Raw genomic sequence first — 20,750 nt, forward strand, 5'->3', positions numbered from 1 at the left:
TCATCCTCCCTCCCTCTCTCTCTCTCAACCTCCCTCCCTCCCTCTCTCTCCCATCTTTTTTTTTGAAATACTTTGTATAGCCAAGTATGGTGGACATGCCTGTAATCTCAGTACTCTGGGAGGCTGAGGCAAGAGGATCCCAAATTGAAGCCCAGCCTGGGCAACATAACAACTTAGTGAGAACTTGTCTCAAAGTAAAAAAGAGCTGGGGATGTAGCTCAGTGTGAAGGCCCCGGGTTCAGTCCTCAGTACTGCAGTGTTTATATTTATCCGCAGGAGAGCTGATCCAATACTTGCTATCTGCCAGTTAGCAGCTGCAGAACTTTCTGGAAACCCTCCTTTAAGTGAGGGTGTGTTTCAGAATGCAGAGCGCTCTGTGGACACAGGAGTAGCAGCAGTAGCTGTCTGTGAAGTGTTGTTCTGGTCCGTCCTCTGAGCTGAGCTGCAGCAGGCACCCTTACCATGGTGTATCTCACTGCTTGTGTCTGTGGCCTGCCAGGAGGAGCAAGTGCCCTGGGGATACGCACTATACCAGAGTGTGGTCCTGATCCCTCAGTGCCTGGTTCTGCCTCCCCCACCCACAGCCCTGGCCATGGGCAGAGCCCTCTCCTCTGGGGGCCTTTGTGCCCTTGTGCAAGGTCCTGTGGGGCACCTGGAAGGGGTCATGCCCTGTGACCCGAGGCATAGAGGCCAGGGTGAGGCTGGTGAACTGGCATCACCACTCAGCCAGGCCCAGGGCCCCTGGCTCACCAGCTAGGTGGGAAGTGCTGCTGGGCTCTACGGTGCTGGTGCCAGTGCTCCCGTGGCTGCTGGCTGGGGCTGCGCCGGGGCCCAGGCCGCTCCCAGTTCTCCTTCCTGTTTGTGTGAGCAGCGTGCACTTTGGCTCCTAGCGCACACGCTTGTGCCCAAGTGCAGGGCATAGTTGCTGTTGAGCCCTGTTACCCATGCGGTGCCTCCCGAGGGTCTCAGTGATATGCAGCACCTGCTGCTGCCCTGGGGGCTGCCTCCGCTCCTCCCACCCCCAGCTGTAGTACTGGGGATGGCTGAGTACCTGGACTGGTTCCCTGCACAGGGTTTCTGGAGAGGAGGCTGTGTTGCGCTCTTTCTCCAGCATTCTTAGTGCACGGCTGGCGTTGCTTCAGGGCTGATGTTTTATTCAGACATGCTGGCACACACCTGGAATTGCAGGACACTGGGAGGCTGAGACAGGCAGATGGTGAGTTTGAGCTGACTTTGAACATAAAAAACAGAAAGGGTCTGAGGCTGTTGCTCAGTGCTGAGTCCCTGGGTGCAGCTCCCAGTCCCTGGTATGATATGTGGTGTCCACAGTCCTGGAATGAGCCAGTTCACCTTCCCATCTGGGAGGTTGTGAAGCCCTACCATTTGCTTTTGAAGAAGAGACTGAGGTTTTCTGTGGGGTGAGCACAGATCTGCCCGCCTCGCATCCCTGCTCCTGCTTGGCTGGAGAGTCTCAAGGTGCTTGATGAGGTGTGGGGAAGATTGGAGGTAATAGGCAGGCGAGCTTTTAAAAATCAAAACAGTTGTTTCCAATATACTTCAGCAGATTTGGGTAGACCACAGCTGACATAGGAGTCTCCTGGTGTAGACAGTACTGCCTCAGAGGCAGGCGTTTAGCAACAGGCCAGCTGTGCAGGGGTCACAGAGAAAAGGGTATGGCTGGGAGCACAGTCCTGGATGAGGTCTGTGGGGATGGGGCTGGGTGGCCTGCCACATGTGGGGGAGTGCCGATGGGGGTGGCTTTGAGTCCCGCTTCCCATCTGCTGGGCTTCAGGTCACTGTGCTCCCCACATGTGGAGGACTCATGACAGAGTGTCTGTGCATCGTGGCCTGAAGCTGCATGGAGCTCGAAAACAGACTCAGAGCAACAGTAGCACTTTATAATCCTATAATTCTGCTTGCATTGATTATAGCTCCCAGTCTGGGCCCTACCAACTCTAGTACAATTCACTGAGCACCCAAAGTTCCCCTCACATTACAGTGTATCTGAGATTGAATTATGACATAGTAAATATTCCCACTATGCAGTCAGTAACTTCATTTACTTTTTTTCCATTCATTTCTCATCGGTAAATGGAGGATAATATTATTTCCTTCAGTAGTTTATTGTGAGAATTAAATAAGAACACACACTCAAGGACTTAATTCAGTGTCTGGTACATTGTGTCTTCTCAGGAAATGTTAGTTGTTTTTAAGCAAAATGTGAGAGTGGAATTAGAAGATCAAAACAGGTATCGAGAAATAAAAAGTGCTAGAGACTCGCGGGTTACACCAACTTAACATTAGAGTTAGCCCTGAGCCCAAAGATCAGCGTGCCAAGTGGGTTATATTTGTGTCTAGATGAATGCTTGGCAAACTCCTTACCCAGGTCTAGGGAGTAAATATTTTCAGCTTTGGGAGTCACACAGCTCAGCAGCATCCTCAGTTCTGCTTTTCTGTTTGAAAATTGTTCACAGGCAGTATGTAAATAAGTGGATGTGGCTGTGTGCCAATAAAACTTTATTTGTAAGAATGGGCATTGGGCCATACACTGTAGTCTGTCTACACGAAGGTCTAAATGAAGGGAGCAAATTCTGAGTCATAAACACTGAAAAAACATTTGTTGCAAGATGTAATTTTCCCTGTGAGGTTTGTTAAGCAGTGTGTGAACAGTGCTTTTGGGGGTATTTTAGTTCTTTTATTTTCCCCCCTCTCCTTTTAATTTCTTGCCTGGCCTGGTATATTTGCTCTCTTGGCCCTTATGGAGTTGTGGTCTTCATTTTCTTTTTCCAGGATATTGTTCAGAAGTTTTTGGAGTGCCGGTTTGGTGTTCATGAAATTTCTCAGGTGTTCTTTGTCATGGAAGTATCTTATTTCCCCATCAATTTTGAAAGATAATTTTGCAGGAAACATCAGTTTCAGTTGGAGGTTGTTTTCTTTTAGAGCTTGAAATACTTCACTTTGGGCTCTCCTTGACTTGAGGGTTTGTGTTGAAAAGTCTGCTGCGATTCTGATGGGCTTTCCTTTGCATGTGATTTGTTTCTTTTTCCTAACTGCTTGTAGTATTTTGTTCTTCTGTTTGGTTTCTGGGATCTTGATTATTATATGTCTAGGTGTAGATTTTTTTTGACCATGACTAGTTGGAGGTCCTATATGCCTCACTTAACTATATGCCAAATTCTTCCCCTCTGGGAAGTTTTCTGTCATTAATTCTGTGAACAGTTTTTTTTTTTAAATGTCATTTGAAATTTCTCCTGCTACTTCATGGATTCCTGTCAGTCTTATATTATTCTTTGCATCATCTAAGAGTTGCTGGATTGACCTCTCTTTTCATGGTCACTGACTGCAATCCTGTCTTCTATATCTGAAATTCTGTCTTCACATTTGTTCATCCTGCTGTGAATGCTTTCTATAGAGTTTCTAATCTGGATATCTGTTTGACTCTGTTTCATGGATTCCATTTCTTTCCTACATTGGGCATTCAAGGTTTCCATTTCTTTCCTGTGCTGGGCATTCATGGCTTCCATGATAGTCTTGAGCTCATCTATTTCTTTTTTAATCTGTTTCTATTCTAGAGTCTCTAATCATGTCTTTCATTCTTCTCGCCACCTCTGGTTATCTGGGAAGTTATTTCTGTTTTGAATTTTTCTAGAGCTTCATTTATCTGTTTTTTTTTTTTACTTCCAGTGGTATTGGTTCAGGTGACCAAATAGTTGACTCTCAGACTTTTCCACCTCATTTTCCTCAGAGTTTACCTTTGGTGAGGCAGAAGTCTGGGCTTGTGCCTTGTTTAAACGCCTTTTCATTTCTATTTTTGTCATTGGTACTGTCCTTGATTTAATTCCTGGGTTAATAATTCAATCTTCCAGATATAGCTAGTCTCTATGTTTTGAGTCTCAAATGTCTCTGAGGCAATTTCATTGCATTATACCAGGGAGGGCAACTGATTAGATCAATCACAACACCTTAGCCCAAGTGATACAATCAGTTACACAATAGCATCAAGCACAGCTTAGAAAATGACAATTTGTGGTAGTTATCAATCTATCACCTTTAACCATGTGAATGAAATCAGAATCGAGGACCAGCCCAAAATATGTTTATAGTGAATATAGCAACTTTCTTTCCAGGATAGGGATTTAGAAAGAGTTGGGGAGGGAGGATATATATAGATAGACTAGAGAAAAGTTAGAAGTGAGGTCAGGGGACACAGGAAGATCACACAAACTGAAGGGAGCTGTTGGAAAGGAGAGAAGACAGAAGAAAATACACCAAGAACAGAACAAACTAACAGCAATGGGGAAGCTAGAGACTGTAATCACTTTTAAAAAAAAAACTAGTGGCAATTGAGAGAAGGAAAAAGAGAAGAAAGAGAAAACAAAGAAAATAAATTTTGAGTTAGGGTAGGAACATGAACAAAAACAGAGTAATGGAGATCAAGTTGGGAGAGAGAGAGAGAGAGAGAGAGAGAAAGAAAAGATAAGAAAAATAAGATTAAAAAAGGAAAAAATTGAGAAAAGAAAAAAGATAAAATATTTTTAGATGATTAAAGATAAGTGAAAAATATTACTTGAAAATAAAAAAATACAAATAGAAATATAGGGCTTCCTTCAGGGTATGCCTTCCTTCAGGTATGCCACAGTAGACCGTATGGGCAGGAGTGTGCAGATCTAAGTTAATTAGTCTCAGCAAGCCAGCAGCTGTCCCTTGAGGTTCAGGCTCATTTCTGGCTGCAAGGCCCAAGTTGTGATCTCTGTCCTCCTTCTGGGTTGAACTCTGTAAGATTCTGCTGCAGGTTCCAGCTGTCTTTCCCCTGAAGTTAGACCAGGTTCCAATGTGAGGTGCTGGTCCCTCTGACTTACCAACTATGGTGGTGTGGTATATCTTTATTGCAGAGTTTTTTCACTTTTCCAGTGAGCTTCAGTTTTCATCTAGGAGCCTCCAAGAGGCCCTCTTTCTCTTGTTTGTGTGCAGGGTGGAGGGGCATCAATACTGCTGTGTTGGTGCCCACCCAGCTGGGCTCCTCTGGCGCCAGGTCAAAGGTGCGGGCCTACCAGAGTGTCGTGAGCAGCAGTCTTTTTGGGGTATTTTATGGGAAATACAGAGGAGGAAGGGTTTCATATGTCTTGTTTATTTCCAGACATTTGTCAAGGGTCTGCTGTGTCCTAGGTGCTGACAGTGACCGTTTGTAAAACCTAAAGACAGGCAGACTGCCAGGTGCAGGTCTCATTGACCTTTTAGGGGGTCAGCTTGTGTCGGGGTACAGTCTGGACCCTGACTTATGCACAGGTCTCACTGCCCATTTGACCTGGCAGGCCTGGGCTCCAGGGACAGCAATTGAATGGCCTGCATCACACATGGCCACATCAAATAGGTCTTTGCCCTCTCTGACTGACAGCTGCAGCTAGGAGGAGAGTATGATCTTCCAAGCAAAATTAGCCAGGTTTTGAAGCTTTACCATTTCATTGCTGTGTGACCTTGCTCCAGTTCCTCGACCTCTCTGAGCTTCACTGCATTCATATACAAACCATAGTACCTCTGAATCTCTAGTCCTTACTCTCGGGCTGGCCAGCTCGTGTTTGCTCTCTCAGTGTTGGCTGTCTCAGTGTTAGTTCTGCCTCTCCTGCCCCATGGAGGAGCAGATAACTGCGCTTTACCCCACAGAGCTGTCCTGGGTTTTCTAGCCCAGAGCCTGAGGGTGTGCTGATTCCATCGCCCTCCTCCCCACAAGTATAGAGTGTATCATGTGGACTCCTGGAGATCTGCACCTGAACCCCCACCCCTTTGAGGGATGGTTCATAACTGCTGCTTGAAGAGGTGCGGGCAGGCGTGAGGACCTCGAAAGACAACCCTGCTACCCCTAAAGAAAGAAGGAAAGTCAGGAAAGTGTTCCTCAGTGTTGGAACCCAAGCCCAGGAGCAGTGGGAAGAGCAGGAGGAGACCATTGTGCTGATTCCGTCTCTGTCTCCAGGGCTCTGTAGAGCCAAGGCCCTGGACGCAGGGAGGCACCTGAGTTCTCAGGCTGCTGAGCAGTGCTGGGCAGGCGCTGGTGGACCACGCTCTACTGACCACACTCTGTGCCCAGTCGGTGCCCAGTGGGCCCTGTTGGCTCTCCTGCATCTCAGCTGGCCAGGAAGTGGATTCCTGCTGGGTGGAGCAGAGGTGGGCTGGAGTCCTCCCCTGTGGTGCCTGAAGGCTTGTTGGGGTGCTGGCCACCTGCTGGGGTGGGATTGCTTCCTCCCAGGTGGCCCTGTGCCGCTGCCCATCCTGGCTGGCCTCAGGGATCAGCGCTGCCTGAGTGGCACTTTGGCTCCCACAAAGGCTCAGCTGCAGTGGTGAGGAGACTGTGAAGCAGCAGGTGGTGCGTAAACAAACAAACAAACATAGCACAGACTCTCTACCCTCGCTCAGAAACTTCTTGGTGTGTGCTCTGGAAACGAGAAGATACTGATAATGAAGAGGACAGCTTTCCCTGAGGACGCTTCCTCAGGGGAGTGTCTGTCCGTCTGTCTGTGGCTTCCTTGATGTCCTACAGCAGTTCAAACCATGAGGGGCAACATCTGTCAAATGAAAACATGACATTTTATCCTCTGCCTCCTTATTCATGGAACCTGGCGTGGCGTGACTCCCAGCTCTTCCTCAAAGTCAGAATAACCAGGGCTGAACCAAGGCAGCCATGATAGAAAAACTGAAGGTACTCATGGAGGAGAACGTCCAAGAATGATGGGACTGGTGTGTTTGAAGTGAGGGGATGTGTTTTAAGGGAGATTAATGGCCATGCTTCCTCTATCATAATAAGTTTTGAAAATTTATTTAAACATTCACTGCAGTTTTACCTCACTTTGTAAGTCCACTGGCTGGGGCTTGTGTGATCTGGAGGAAATCACTTGGCTTCCCTGGGCCTTTGTTTTTTCCTGGGAAGCTGGTTATTATGAAAATTAGGTGACTGGGTGGGAAGCTGGCCAGTTGGTAGCCCCACCCCCACCCCGAGCTCTGACACAGAGCCCGGAGTCCAGCTCAGCTCGATGAGCAGGCCACTTTGGGACTGTCCCGTTTCTAAAGGGAGAGGCAGCTAGCATGACCCGTGGGGCTCATGGTGGGCGCAGGCTCCTTCTCTCTGAGGGGTGGTGGGCCAGGTCTTGTGACACTTGCGTGCTGTTGAGAGGACAAATAAGTCACTTCTGGGAAAGTGCCCGAGTGCTGGCTTGTGTCCCATCCCTGGAGAGGCTGAGAAGGAGCTGGCCCTGAGTGGGAGCCGAGGATTCCTGGGGTGGAGCCTGGGGAGGCAGAGACACTGCCTTCCCCGGCACCAGGAGCCTGGCGACTGCCCTGCTGTCAGGCAGGAGCTCTTGCAGCAGTGCTGGGGATGCTGTGAGCCCTCTGAGCTTCCCTCTCCCCCTGCTGTCTTCCTGGATCTGCTGGAATCCAGAATTCACTGTGAAGTTTGGGTGATCTGGGTCTGAGACACACAACAAGGAGCTGCAGAGGTCACTGAGAGAGTGCCCTGCCTCACCCTGCCCTTTGGAGGATGTGGATGGCTTTGGATCATTGCCTTTGAAGAAATTAAAAATAGAGATTAAGTGCGGAGTGTGCCAATCCTGTGTTCTTCCCTCAGAGAAGCCCCTGTGCCGAACTGGGAGGGCAGGACCTGCCTCCTGGTTCTGTTTCCGCCTGTGAGGAGGGCTGCTGAGTGTGATGGCATTCCTGGCACAGGTGGCAGCATGGCTGGTGGTGCAGTTCTTTTCAACTGGCGATGGTGCTGCCGTGTTTGCTTGCAGAGCAGTGGATTTGAGGTTGTTCCCAGGACTTGGCTGCTGAGCCCCAGGTGCATGACTAGGTGTGTGCCCAGAGCCGCCTTCCCAGAGGTTCCGCATGGCACTCCATCTGGAGCAGTGGGCCTCCTGGGTTTTTTCCTTGAGGCCTGGGGGCTTCTTTAGGGCAAGGCTGGGGGTGCCTGGCCCAGCTCCTGGCTCAGGGTATCCTTGAACAGTGCACATTCTGGGGAGGACCCAGGTTCAGGGTGGAGAAGTGGCAGCTATGGGAAGTCACTCTGCAGGAGCAGCACTTGGTCAGTGGAAAGAAAAGAAGACAGGACTGGGAGGGGTGCAGGAGGGCACTGGTGGTGAAAGGACATTGCAGAGAGGACTGTGGGAGGGTTCCAGACCTGGCTGCATGTCAGTGGGCCAGGCCTGGAGGTCTCACCTGCCGTTGCTGGTGGCCTGCGGAGAGCTGGTTGTTAAGGGTGGTGAGCATGGGAAGGCACAGGGTGGACTGTGGGCCCAGCCCTTCCTGGGAAGAGGGGTGGGGACAGAGAGTCTCTGTGACCACGTTCAGGGCTGTCTCAGCCAGGACTCAGACTTCTAGCAAAGCCCACAGAGTGGGACACTTGCAGAAAGGACAGGATTGAGATGTGGCCTGGCGGGCCCCTGGGCAGCAGTAGCAGGACTGCCTGTGGAAGGTCAGGGGAGGAAACTGCTGGGGTGAAGTTTGATGCTGTGGAAAAGCTGGAAGAAATGTGAGACCAAAGGAAGATTGAACAGAGGGTTTGACTGCAAAAAATAATCAGAAATGGGAAATTTGGGTTTGATAATGGGAAAGTAATTGTGTACACACTCTGACATAATTTTCTTTTTTCTTAACATTGTACCCAGTGATAGAAGTAATACAAAGCCTAGAAAAGACTTGAAGTATATATAAATAGATTGATGGATGGGAAACAGTCCCACAGCCCTCAGCAGAGAGCAGCTCTGTTAGCTGTTTTGAGAGCAGTAGAAGCCAGCAGCAGCTACAAGCAGGTGCCCAGCTCACCCGGCCAGACTTCCTGAGGAACTCTGGAAGCCACACACTGCTTGGGACAGACGGCACTGTGCTTCCCGTGAGGAGGATGCGAATGGCGCGTGGTGATGGCAGGGCCCATCACCCCGAGGCTGTGTCTTTCTCTGCACTTGGCGGACCTTTGAAACACCAGCCTCTGAGATAGGAGTGCATTTGTCATGGAGCACAGTGGGTTGTTCGGTTAGGGGAGCAACTCGTGCTTCCAGGCAGCTGAGGCACTAGGAGTGCGCTGGCCCTCTTGGCTCCTGGGGACAGCAGGACCAGCTCTGAGTAAACAGAAGTGCAGGCCCCTTGTGCAGAGATGACCCTAGGGACTTCCAGATGGTGATGACAACGTGTTAGCCTGAGCAAGTCCTTCTGAGCTGTGGCTCTGTCAGCCCGGTTGCCCATCTGGGAAGGTGGCCTGTGGCAGGACTGGGCCAGGGGCATCACACCTGTGGGGTCCATGCAGCCCAGTTGGGGCTGTATTTATTTGCATGTCTGCAGATGCCTGCCTTCTAGGGGTGCAGTTCCTCTGCCCCTGCCCATCCTGAATCACTCACACAGGTGCCCAGGCAGGTGTGTAGGGTCCAACTGCACCAGCTGTGGTCCGTGGCCAGATGACTTCATGCTGCCTGGGGTACAGGCCTGGGGTAGGGCTTCAGCTTGCCTGCTCCCTCCTGCTCTGACACACAGCTGACACACAGAAGGGAGTCCCCTTCTCCAGGGCCTGGAGTCCCCTGGTACCGGGGCACTGCAGCGCTTGTTTGATGTGCCTTCAGATCTTTACAATATGTCCATGGGTCTGCACTGCACTCTTATCTCTTCACTCAGCTCAGGGTTGAGAAATCAAGGCCCCCCCATTCCGTGGACGCCATGTATTTGCACGCTTCTGGTATTCTGGAAGAAATCTTGTGATTGCTGTCACAGTCCTAGCATGCAGTGAGGCGGTCGTGGCTGCCTCTGCTTGGTGGGTGAGGGCCCTGAGGTCCAGTCAGCCCCACTCTGGATTTACCTGACATTGTTGTGGTGCTTTTCTTTGGCTCTGCACTTTTCAGGTAACCCCTGTCCATGGCACGGAGGGTCAGGAGCTTATGGACAGTTCCACAGTTTGTGGTGGCTGGGTCCACCCTCCTTCCCCAGTGTGTTTGCTCAGAGAGACACTGATGGTTACACGCTTCATTCCACGGATCCCTCGTCCTTGTTCCTGTGGGTCCCTTTGCCCTTGATGATAACCAGAGGGAACCTTGTGAGTCAGGGCAAGACAAGAAAAAACTGGCTGCTTTTTGCAGAGTTAATTAAGCGGTTCCTGGGGGTTTGCCTGCTCTCTACTTAACACCAAAATAAATCCTCCAAATGGCTGGGAGGTTTCCAGGTGACCTTGCACTTGGAATCAGATAGCCCTGGCAGTATTCGTATTCCTGGATGATAAGTATTTGGACAGCCACACACATCATGGGAAACGGGGAATTCAGGCTGAGGAGGTTGAGCCCCCTTGGTGTGGTGACTGTTCTTGTAGGTGGAGGGTGAAGGGCAGGTTCCTGTTTTCTGGAGAAGCCAGTGCCTTTAGAATGCCCCTTGGTAGGATGTTTGAGTCGTTTCTCTGCATTACGTCAAGTGTTGAGGTCATGATCCTAATGGGTGAGGGCTTTGGCGTACAGGATTGATGGTCAGATTATAATTTATAAAACATTCACTGTGTGGGAGGAGCCAAATAATGCTTCTGACAATGCAGAGAGGTTCATACTGTACCTTTATGCTACAGATATGAAACCGGAAGCTCTGGGAGGTTTAGACTCCCACCTGGTAAAGATCAGAAGCAGGGATTCCATCCTTCCCTGGGAATCTTGAGCACACGTTTGTAGGTTGCCACTTTCTTCCCTAGAAATGTCAAGATTCAGTGCAGTCAGTGGCAGGGCTCTGGTTCCAGATGGACAGCAGCTGGCCCTGTGGCCCGCAGGGGGCTGAATCCTTGTGCCTGATGGAAGTGACAGGAGCCTGCTGTGTTTACAGTCCCTGCAGAGTCTCCGGAAGTCATGACCTCTGCATGCCAACACTGGAAGATGACAGGAAGTCATACTGCAGCTCTGTTACCCTGCTGGGTGGCCACCAAAGGGTGTTCTCCCACCCCTCAGTGGGGAGGGAAGGAGAAAGCCCACTGCAGGCAGTTCAGGCTCTTGTCAGTGGATTCCTGGCTGTCACACCAGCCCCAGATGAGCAGATGTGGGAATTGCAGAAAGATCATGTGAATCGTGTCGTATTTTCCCATGAAGTCCTCAGCATTTAAATCGGAGTGTGTTTTCTCAACCAGTTGCCCCAGTGATGGTGCATTTTGCCTTTTCCAAGCCAGGATTTGATGGTGGGGATGACTGGGCAGGAGTGAATGAAGAGGGGCCACCGAAGCAAAGGAAAAGTGCATATTCTCCACCCAGTCCCTCCCTGAGCAGGGCTCCCTGGAACTGGGAACAAGGGGTTGATTCACTGGCTGCGGGGCCTCCTCTGTGAGGCCAGGGTGGTGCGCCTTCAGTGGCTGAGGAGGAAATTCCATTTCAGTTATGCTGCGCTGAGCGACATGCATGGCATTCTCTACCTTTGCTCTACGGCTGCCTCATCTTTTTGGAATTTACCTTTTTTTCCTCCTTATCTTTCTGTATGTGACAGACTGAGGAGAACACGTGTTACAACTCTTAAAAAAATCAAAACCCAACTAGATTTTTTTCTCCTGTACATAGTCATTTAGCAAGTTCCGGCTTTGTGTTTTCGAGATGTGATCTGATTCCTTCACACATGGTCTCTAGCCCGTCGCAGTACTCCTGGTTGTATGACCCTGTCTCCTGGGGCTCTGCGTTTGAGTGTGGGTGAAGTGGCCACCAGCCAGTCATTCATGGCCTCGAGGCAGGGGCCACTGCCAGTGTCACAGGCTGATGCTGCCAGAGGTGAAAGCTGATGTCACTGTGCTGGGCACTTTCCACCTCTCTCCCTCTCCCTGTGCCCACCAACCTAGGCTTTGACCCCAGCTGCAGAGTCTGCCAAGTCCCCTCTGATGTCCCTGGCCCTTAGTTGCTCTGTACCTTTTTGGAGACAGGGTCTTGTTAAGTTTCCCGGGGAATTGGAAGTTGTGATCCTCCTGCCTCAGCCTCCTGGGTAGCTGGGATTATAAGTGAGCAGCATGGCACCAGGCTCGGCCTGTCCTCTTAATTGGTGGACACTTTGTCCTCTTCTCCCCGACAGTGGCTGCCTGGGTGGCTCTGTTTGTTCTGGGGCCCAGAAGAACCAGGTTTGATCCGCTATGTGTTCCAGAGCCTTTGCTGTGGCTCAAGTCACATTCACGGATGAATGAGACTGTGAAGGCTGCTGGGATTTAAAAAATAAAGGAGATGGGATCCTGCAGGCCACTTGCTGCGGTTGCAAGTTGGCTGCTGTTTGCAATTTAGTTTCAATGAATGTAAGCAGCTGCCTGCATGTTCTTGGGGAAATTCCTGGAAAGTCATGTTTCCCCTCGACACACCAACACACCGGATGACAGAACAGGCAGTCACCCTGAAGGAACACAAGGGGCTGCATCCTAGAGAGAGAATACCTGGGTTGGAATCCCTAGCTTCCTTCATGACTTATTTGCATGTGATCCAGGTGGTTCCTTCTTCCAGCCTTGGCTTCCCGGGCTACAGTGGGAGTGAAGGTGACGCTTACTTCCTGATGATTTCCAGGGCCATTGGGAAGAAGGTGTGTGCTGGGTGCTGAGCTGCACAGTTCTTCTCGGTGTGGCGATGGGCAGTGGGTGCCCTCGGTGGGCTGGACCTTAAGGATCTCTGTCTGCAGCAGGCATGGTGATGGGTGGGGTAGGGCGAGGTGGAGACCCTGGAACGAGGCACACCCCACCTGGGGTGGGGGAACCGTGAGTGATTCTCCTCCCAGCAGCAGTGTTCAGCCAGCTGGAGAGGAGCTTCCTGAAGAAATACTTGACCAGGCTTTGGAAGCAGATGGAAGCAGGCCTTGGTGCTGTATTCCTTGCAGGATGCCCTGTGGGATTTGAGGTGTGCTGCAGCCCAGAAAGGGGCTGGCTCTGATGGGTGGGCATTGGGTGCAGCATGGGTCCCTGAGCAGCACATCCACTCCCAGCCCACTGCTGGAGGAGCATCATGGATGCCAAGGCTGTTTGGGAGCACCAGAGAGAGGGAAGGTGTGGAGTCAGAGAAACGGGCACGGGGGTGGCACTCCAGGAGCTGCGTTCTGTTCCTTTACAAATTGAGCAGATTTAGATCCGAAATCTGAAATCTGGACTTCTTGCCTCTCTGAACCCTGGGGTCCTCATCTGCAGACTGAGTGGGATGCAGAGCCTCTTTTGTGGGGTGGCATGAAATCCAGACCTAAGAGGATTGTGACTGTGGGAAGCAGACAAAGAAGGCTGATTTCTTTCCTGATTGCCCAGCCATCTTCTACTGCTGTATCTGTCTCATAGGCGATGCGTGAAACCTGTACTAGTCAGTTAAATTAAATGGCTTCCTGAGGATGCTAATTAGATTAGTAACTAAAAATCATATCTGGCATTCATTTAGTGCTTATTAACCCCTGGGCCATCAAAATTAGGTCTCATCTGCTATGTGATTTAATTTCCGTAATAATCCCAAGAAATACAGTGTTGTAATTAGCCCTATTTTACAAATGAGAAAACTGGAAGATCAGAGAGGCTAAGTGCAGTATCTGAGGCCATGCAGTGAACAGTGGCTGGCTGTCCAGGCCCAGCAGCCCGGCTCCGGAGCATGTGCTGTTCAGCACTGTGCTAGCCTGGGGGAGCTGGTGGAGGCCGGGCCAGGCATCGACTGACTGCCGCTCATTGCGTGCAGCTCAGGGAAAAGTCTGTAAGGCTGTCCTGCACTCTAATGGTGGGGGTCAGGCTTGCTGGGAGGATCTGGGGAGGGGATGGGGATGCAGTCCGGGAGGCAGGGAGGCTGGGCCCCTGCCACGTGTCTGTTCCGAGGCATCTCAGGTCACCTGGAGGTAGGCAGGCTGTCCTGCAGGCCAGGCGGCCCCGCTCAAGCCCTGTGCGCATGGCTCCTCCCTGCCTCCCTGTCTACAGCCCCGGCCTTCTCTTTGGACCCTGCTCCCCAGCCAGATCGCCCAGGCTGTGCGTGATGCAGTGGGTGCCCATTTTCCTGCCCAGCTGCCTGCACTCGCCTGCCAGCCCGGCAGTGGGGCCGTGTGGACCGAAGTGACCACACTGGCCCCTGTACAGTGGACAGAGGCCCTTGGGACATAGGACTCAGGTGGCTGTGACCGGCACCTTGTGGGCTGTTTCCATTTCTCCCTGCGAGTCCTGTGTTCCCCATGTTCAGAGGAGGACGGTGAGGCCCTTGAGGCCGAGGAGCTTGCGAAGCCTGGCCGTGGACTGGTGTGCTCTGCCTGCACCTGTCCTGGGCCTCAGGCTTCTCCGCACTTTCCGCATGCACTGCTGAGCATTTTCTGTCATGCATGGGGCAGGTGCTGTGTGGCTCCTTTTGGCCTCAGGTCCCTCTTTACCTTAGGTCAGGCAGACCAGACAGCTTTTTGTTCTAGGAAAAGTTTTAACTGAGCCTGGGCAGCGCACGGGCGTGGGGCCTCAGGATAAAGAGTGGGTGTTGTTTGAGAGGCAGTTGGGGGGGCGCTGTGGGTGGAGCCCCACATTCGAGTGACCTCGTTAGGTAAGCCTTTGGGTGCTCCTTTCTCTAAGGGGACATTGGTATTTTAAAAGTCTGGGATCCCACAACTCAAGCATTGGGAGCTGTCCGTCAGCTCACTGTGTAGAAGCTGTCTCTGTACCCCTAGAACCATGGGGAGAAGGTTGTTTGTTTTGCTGAAATTACTGTCATGCCAGGGAGGTGAATTCCTGACCATGGCCCAGCACCTTCTAAGTGGCTTGTTTGTATGCTGTTATCATCACTCCCACATTACAGGTGGGAAAATTGAGGATCAGAGGAGCGAAGTAAACCCTTGAGACCCTTCAGCAATTTGTGGCAGAGGCGGGGGTGGGTCCCAGAGCCTTTCGTGGGCTGTCACAAGTGCTGTCCTTTGCCATCCTTATAGAGAAGTTGGATTGACACTCAAGCATAGGTGAGGAAAGATGAGCTCAGCAGTTGAGGAATTTGCTAGAGGTGACTGGTGGCCCTGAGTTGGAGCCCTAAATGTGGGTGACTTCCCGCCCTCACCCTGCCTGCTTCCCACTTTGAGGTTTGGGTGCCGTCTGCCACCCTGGGCTTCCTGTGTCCTGAGCATCCACTCTGTGTCTCTCCCTCACCTGGCTGTCAGAGCAGGGTCCCCTCAGCCACTGAGGTCCAGGGGAGGTCCAGGGGGCGGGGTGCAGTGGGCCTCTCAAGCTTGCAAAGAGTGTGAGGTTAATGCTGGCCACGGTGGCTCTGGTCTGTTGGGTGACTGCGGCTGTGTTGGTTTCTCTCTCTCCTTGTGAGACAAAGTCCCTGACACCCAGGTTAAAGGGAAAGAAGGTTTATTTGGTTCATAGTTGGTGGCAGTTTCAGTCCATAGTGGCTGGCTCCAAGGGAGGGTGACAAAGGGGCAGCAGTTCACGGTGGCAGAAGCAGCAAAAGCAACAAGAGACTGAACAGTGTCTCCCTGCCCCTTTTATCCTATTCACACTACTGAGGGCTGGGAGTGCTCACACCCTTCATCCAGTGCTCTTGGGTCCAGCCCTGCAGCATGAGGCAGTCACACACTCCAGATTTAGCCACCTCTGGAGGAGTGTGGGGCTTTGAGGGGACATCTAGATCCAAGCTACGTGGAGGAGGAGCAGTGAAGCCTGACACCCCATGGAGACACGCACCTTGGACAGGTCCAGGATGCCCATGGGTGATCTGTGGTCCCTGCCAGGTGCTGGCAAACTCTGCCAGGCAAAGCTGTCCAGTGCAGAGCTGCTTCCTCCCGTGCTGTGAGCATTTCCTCTTCTCAAGCTGCTAGGGAAATGGGAAACAGCTGGCCACACAGTCCTTGAAATCACCTAACCAGGCAGTCTGTGTGGGTCTAAGTGGTTTTAAGTCCCCAGCAGCCTTTCTTCTGGACATGCATCTTGTTCTCATGGCCCCCACAGCCCCAGCAGCCTTTGCAAGGGGAGGACTGGGGTGCATGAGGGCTTTGTCCATGCTGGCCACACATGCAGTCTGCAGCTCAGGGCCTTTGTAGCTCCTGATGCCCTTGATAAGGAGACTGGAGGCAGCATGGCTGAATGCTTGCCAGCTCTCCCTTGGGCACAAAAGCCCAAACCACTCCTATGAAAGAGGTAAAGGAAAGCACTTTGTCCTGGAAAGATATGTGGGTGCCTAGCGAACAAGGGGGAAGAAGATGCTCACCATCACTGGTTATTAGGGAGAAGCAAACTGAAACCACAAATCCGGTCCCTGTCGTCCCCGCCAGGATGGCTGTGATCAACAATAGCAGTGGAAGGTCAGGACACAGAGGAGCAAGCCCTGGTCCTGTCTGGTGGGTGTGTGCAGGTGCAGCCTCTCAGGAAGGTGCTCTGAGCATGTGGCTTGGCATTCTACTTGTCAGTGTGCATTTGAGAGAGCAGAAGTTTGTACACAAGTGCTGGTGGCAGCAGGGCTCACAGCAGCCTGACGGTGGAAAGGACCCTTGTCTATGTCTGTTGATGGCAGGGTGGTAAACATCACCCAGCCTCTGTGAGATGGCACGAAGCAGCAGGACCGGTGATGGTGTGGGGAGCACCCTGTGCTGTGTGGAAGCTCATGGTGTAGTTCCATTTTCATGAGATGCACAGTTGGCAGTGCTATGAAAACAGAAAGTGGATTAGCAGGGCAGGGGGAGGGGCTAAGGAAGAGCTGGTCGGTGGTACAGGGTTTTACTTTGGGGCCAGGGAAACATTGTAGAGCTGGGAGTGCTCACTGTACTGCACTGTGGATGTGCTACAGGCGCCACTGCATGTGGCAGCTTTGCATGGTTGATCTGCTGTCATGTAAGATGGATAGCAGTGGATACACAGGTCCTGGGGTCTGAAGAGGAAATGACGAGCACTCTTTCCATGCCAAGCATGGACACCATGACCCTGGGTCTGTTGGTGGGGCACCGGCCTGTTAATCCCACCTGAAGATGGGAAATAGCACTTTACCGCTCACAGTGGCGCTTTAGAGCAGACCTGGGCTGGCCCGACTGCAGCCTGGTTCGCTTACTTTCCTAGTTTGCAGAGACGCTTTGCTTTGCTCTTGGCTTGTGTTGAGAATGGTCCTTAGCACCAAGGGTGCAGTGCCTGACCCCTGTGTTCAGCGCAGTTCCCTCCATGTGGTGCTTGCATAGAACTTCCTGTGTATTCAAGTCCTTAGCAGCTATCCTGCCTTGGCTCTCAGGCCAGCATGGACCCCTCATGTCGCCCTCATGGGTGGTGGGTGGGCAGAGACTTATGGGCAAAAGAAGATGAGGATCACTGATGCACTGTGTGATTGCCGAGGGTCCCTTCAACCCCTGGTGCCTTGGTTACCCCGAGGTGCAATGGATGTAGAGTATGTGAGAACACTCATCTGACAGCTTCCTGGGCGGTGTGAGGACTGTGTGCGTCTGTATACCCAGGCAGCATGCCTGCTGCAGAGTACCACATTGTGTGGGTGTGACGGGTGCTGACAGGTGGGCAGCTAGAGGTCCTGCTGCAGGTCCAGCTCTGGCATCCTGCATGCTCAGTGGAGAGCAGACCCCAACCTGAGTCTGGGCTGGGGTCCTGTGCTCCATGCTTAGGTGCACAAGTGGATGAGAGTGAGTGTGGGAGGCTGGGTGTCAGAGGGGATCACTGGTCTTCATTCCTGCTCCGCCCGGAACCAACTACACAGCAGGCTGTCTGGAAGTAGTCGAGCAGTGATATTCTGTATTCCCATAGCCTAGCTGGAGACAGGACTTCTTTCAGGTCTGGATTTGGGCTGCTGTTGTTGTTATAGCAGAAGGTACTGCAGGAGCTGGGAGAGGGACCATCCAGGCTCCACCCTCTGGAGTGTGTAGTCCAGGGCAGAGCAGAGATGACTGGTATTCCTGCGGGGGGGCGGTTTGGGGCTGCTGCCTGAGCTTGGTTGATAAAGGCAGGAACCCTGTGCCCTTCCCTGCATGCAACTGTCTCCTGGATCCCACCCTTCCTTAGCGTTTAGCGGAAGGCATGGAGTTGCAGGTTGGAGCCAGGGCTCTTGTGCGCACACTGGGCAGCCTGAATCTCCCTGGAGTTCGGATGGTGGGTAGATCTCTGACTGTCCATGGTCCTTGGTGTCACCATGGATCCCATCACCTTCAGCTGTGTGAGGTGGACAGGGTGTTCATGTTGCAGTCCTGGTGTTCTCATCTACAGAACCAGAAATGCAGAGGAGATTCAGAGGTTCTCTTGTGCTCCTTTGGGCCCAGAGCTCCATGACTCTGGCAATCCAGAATTGGCAAGTTTGACATCTCTAAGTGTCGTCCTCCTCCCTCTGTCCCTTTCTGCCTGTATCTACATCCAGCTGCCCACCTATCTGCCTTTATGCCAGCCCCCCCAACACTCATCATCACCCTTTGTCATCTGTCCCCCCAGTGCACTCACCACTCTTTCAGCTGTCTGTCCCTCTGTCCTGCTGTCCACCCATACAGCGCCCAGCCACACCCCTCCTTTTATGAACCGGCTCTTTACCAATAGGCCTCATGCTCAGCTCTGGAGACACAGAGAGACTAAGACGGGCTCTCATGGTCTTGGAGCTTAGAGTCACAATCTGATGTCCTAAGTGCTATGATTCCGAAACATGCAGGCTGTTCTGGTGGCCCCAGAGGAAGTCACCACCTGCTCAGGTCCTGCTGATGAGGACACAGCCCATTGTCTTGGGGGCTCTGGGACAGGGGAGCAGTGTCAGTGGCTTTAGGTGGCCTCTGTGAGCCGCAGGAATCTGAGATGTGGAGTAGTCCGTTGCTGAGTCTGCTTCAGGAAGAGAGAAAGAGGGATGAAAGAGAGGAACCGCTTGGTGCCCTGCACACTTGTCCTGTGGTCCCGACCTCTGCTTCCTGGAACTGTAGGTGGTGTGTAGGAGGCATAGTGGTGCCTGGCTGGCTCAGAGCTCCCATAGCCGGCCCTGAGGACAGCGTCTGCTGCCAGAGCCCACCTGTGCAGAATGGCAGTGGCTGCAGACCTCCTCTGTGCCCAGTGAGTCAGTGTCTGGCAGCCTAGGGCAGAGTGGAGGCCTCTGTCCACAGTGGTTCTGGGGGTGACGCTGGCCTGGGCCCTTCCACCCATCCTCCGCTCGTGAGCTCATGGACAAAACAGGGCCTCTAATGAGCAGCCCTGCTTGCCCTGTGGTGATGAAGGCTGGGCGGAGCGGGCCATTCAGGGTTTCCGGAGGACAGCACTGACATCTGCGCCCAGATCTCGAGTGCAATGCTGCACTGCCTTTCTTCTCTGCTGTTGAAGCCCGGCTGCCTTTGGCAAGCCTCAGGGTAGCCAGAGCCTGTGGAATCAGAGTGGGCCAGGAGCAGAGTGGGGAGGAAGTGGTGGAGTGGCCCTGGGAGGCAGGGATGGAAGAGTGGAGACAGCAGAGGCTGGTGTGGCCATCCTGGCAGTGACTTCTGCATCTGCAGGGCAGAGCCGGGAGAGTGCACCCTTGGGAGCTAGGGATACTGGCTGGGTGCCTTTTTGGGCTCCTCACTGAGCCAAGGGCATCTCTTACCTTGTCTGATCTCTGTCCTCATTTGTCCATGAGAATAACAGAATAATGTTACCGCAGTGGCCATGGCCTTCACAGTTTGTCGTGTGTACCAGCTGGATCCAGGAAGCCCTTGGCAGTCCTGGTCTCTGCTATCATCCATGTCCTTGGCCTGTGGTGCTGTAAGCACTGGGGGACTGGGGAGGAGGCTTACTCGGTTCCTCGTCTGGTTCAGTGCTGTGCTGGGTGTCGCCAGCCTTCCGCCAGTGGCTGGCAGATGCTGGGGGAAGAGAGGGTGCTTGGCTCGTGTCCAGCACAGCTTTCCGGCTTTGTGAGGCTAGCGGGTTGCTAGCTGTGGTCTCTTAAGTAGCCTGAGTTGCACAGACTTTCCCACTGTGCATCTGGTAAGATGTGACGTTGCAGAGTCCCGCTAGCTGTGCACAAGTTGAATGCCCACAGCAGCAGCTGTCTGTTCCCGAGGCCCCAGAGACCCCCACAGACAGCACATCACCTGCCAAAGGATGAACAGCATTCAGGTCCTTCCTGGCTGGGCTGGGCTCTTTTCCCAGTCCTGAGATCTGACAGAGCACACTGGCTGCAGATGGTGCGGTCAGTGTGTGGTCAGGAGGGAAGCTGCTCTTGCGATGGCTCCAGGTCCCCGGAAGTGCCTGGCCTCTGCCTCTGGGGCAGAGGGATGCGAAGCCTAAGGAGGCTTGTGTGACTTGCGTTATTGATGGCACCTGCCATGGCCCCCGGTGGCTTTAGGCTGCCATGGGCGTGTGCGTGCTGGCCTGTCATAGGCGAAGGAGCCTTGCCTTCCCCGTGTTACTCTTTGATGCTGGTTATCTGAGAGACAAGATGACTTCTACGTGTGTGGAAGAGATTCAGGTGACAGCCACTTCCTCTTCTTAGCTCTCCTGCTGGGGAGGAAGTTATTGGTTGAGCCCTGCCATCTGCTTGCCTGGGCTTCGGGAGGGGGCTTCAGTGGTGTTTCTAGCATTTCTGAAACTGTGTCTCCTTCCATTTCTGGAACTGTGTCTCTCACGCTCCTCCAGTCTGGGGGTCTGCCTCTCCCCTGAGCCACCTTCAGACTCTGCTGGTCACTGGTGTGGGGCAGCAGAAAGGAAGTTGGGCTGCCTCATCTCCATGCCCCATGGAAGAGCTCTTGGTCTCTTTTTGGGGCCACCCACCATGGTCTCACCACTAGTCTATCATCCAGCAGTGTGGGACTTCTGAGATGGGATGGACAGAAGTAGGAGAGCCCCTGTGCCTTCCCTGTGGGCCTCAGGCCAGTTTGCAAGTCTT

General features: G+C 52.6%; 1 long non-coding RNA gene across 1 annotated transcript in view; it reads left to right on the forward strand.

Moving 5' to 3' along the window:
- LOC117285023 overlaps nucleotides 1–20,750 on the forward strand; it is a 91,464-nt gene that overhangs the window by 3,753 nt on the left and 66,961 nt on the right. The gene's annotated exons all lie outside the window — the stretch shown is intronic.

The sequence above is a fragment of the Fukomys damarensis genome, unplaced genomic scaffold (assembly GCF_012274545.1).
Source record: "Fukomys damarensis isolate Sample0158 unplaced genomic scaffold, DMR_v1.0_HiC HiC_scaffold_5, whole genome shotgun sequence".
NCBI classification, from domain to species: Eukaryota; Metazoa; Chordata; class Mammalia; order Rodentia; family Bathyergidae; genus Fukomys; species Fukomys damarensis.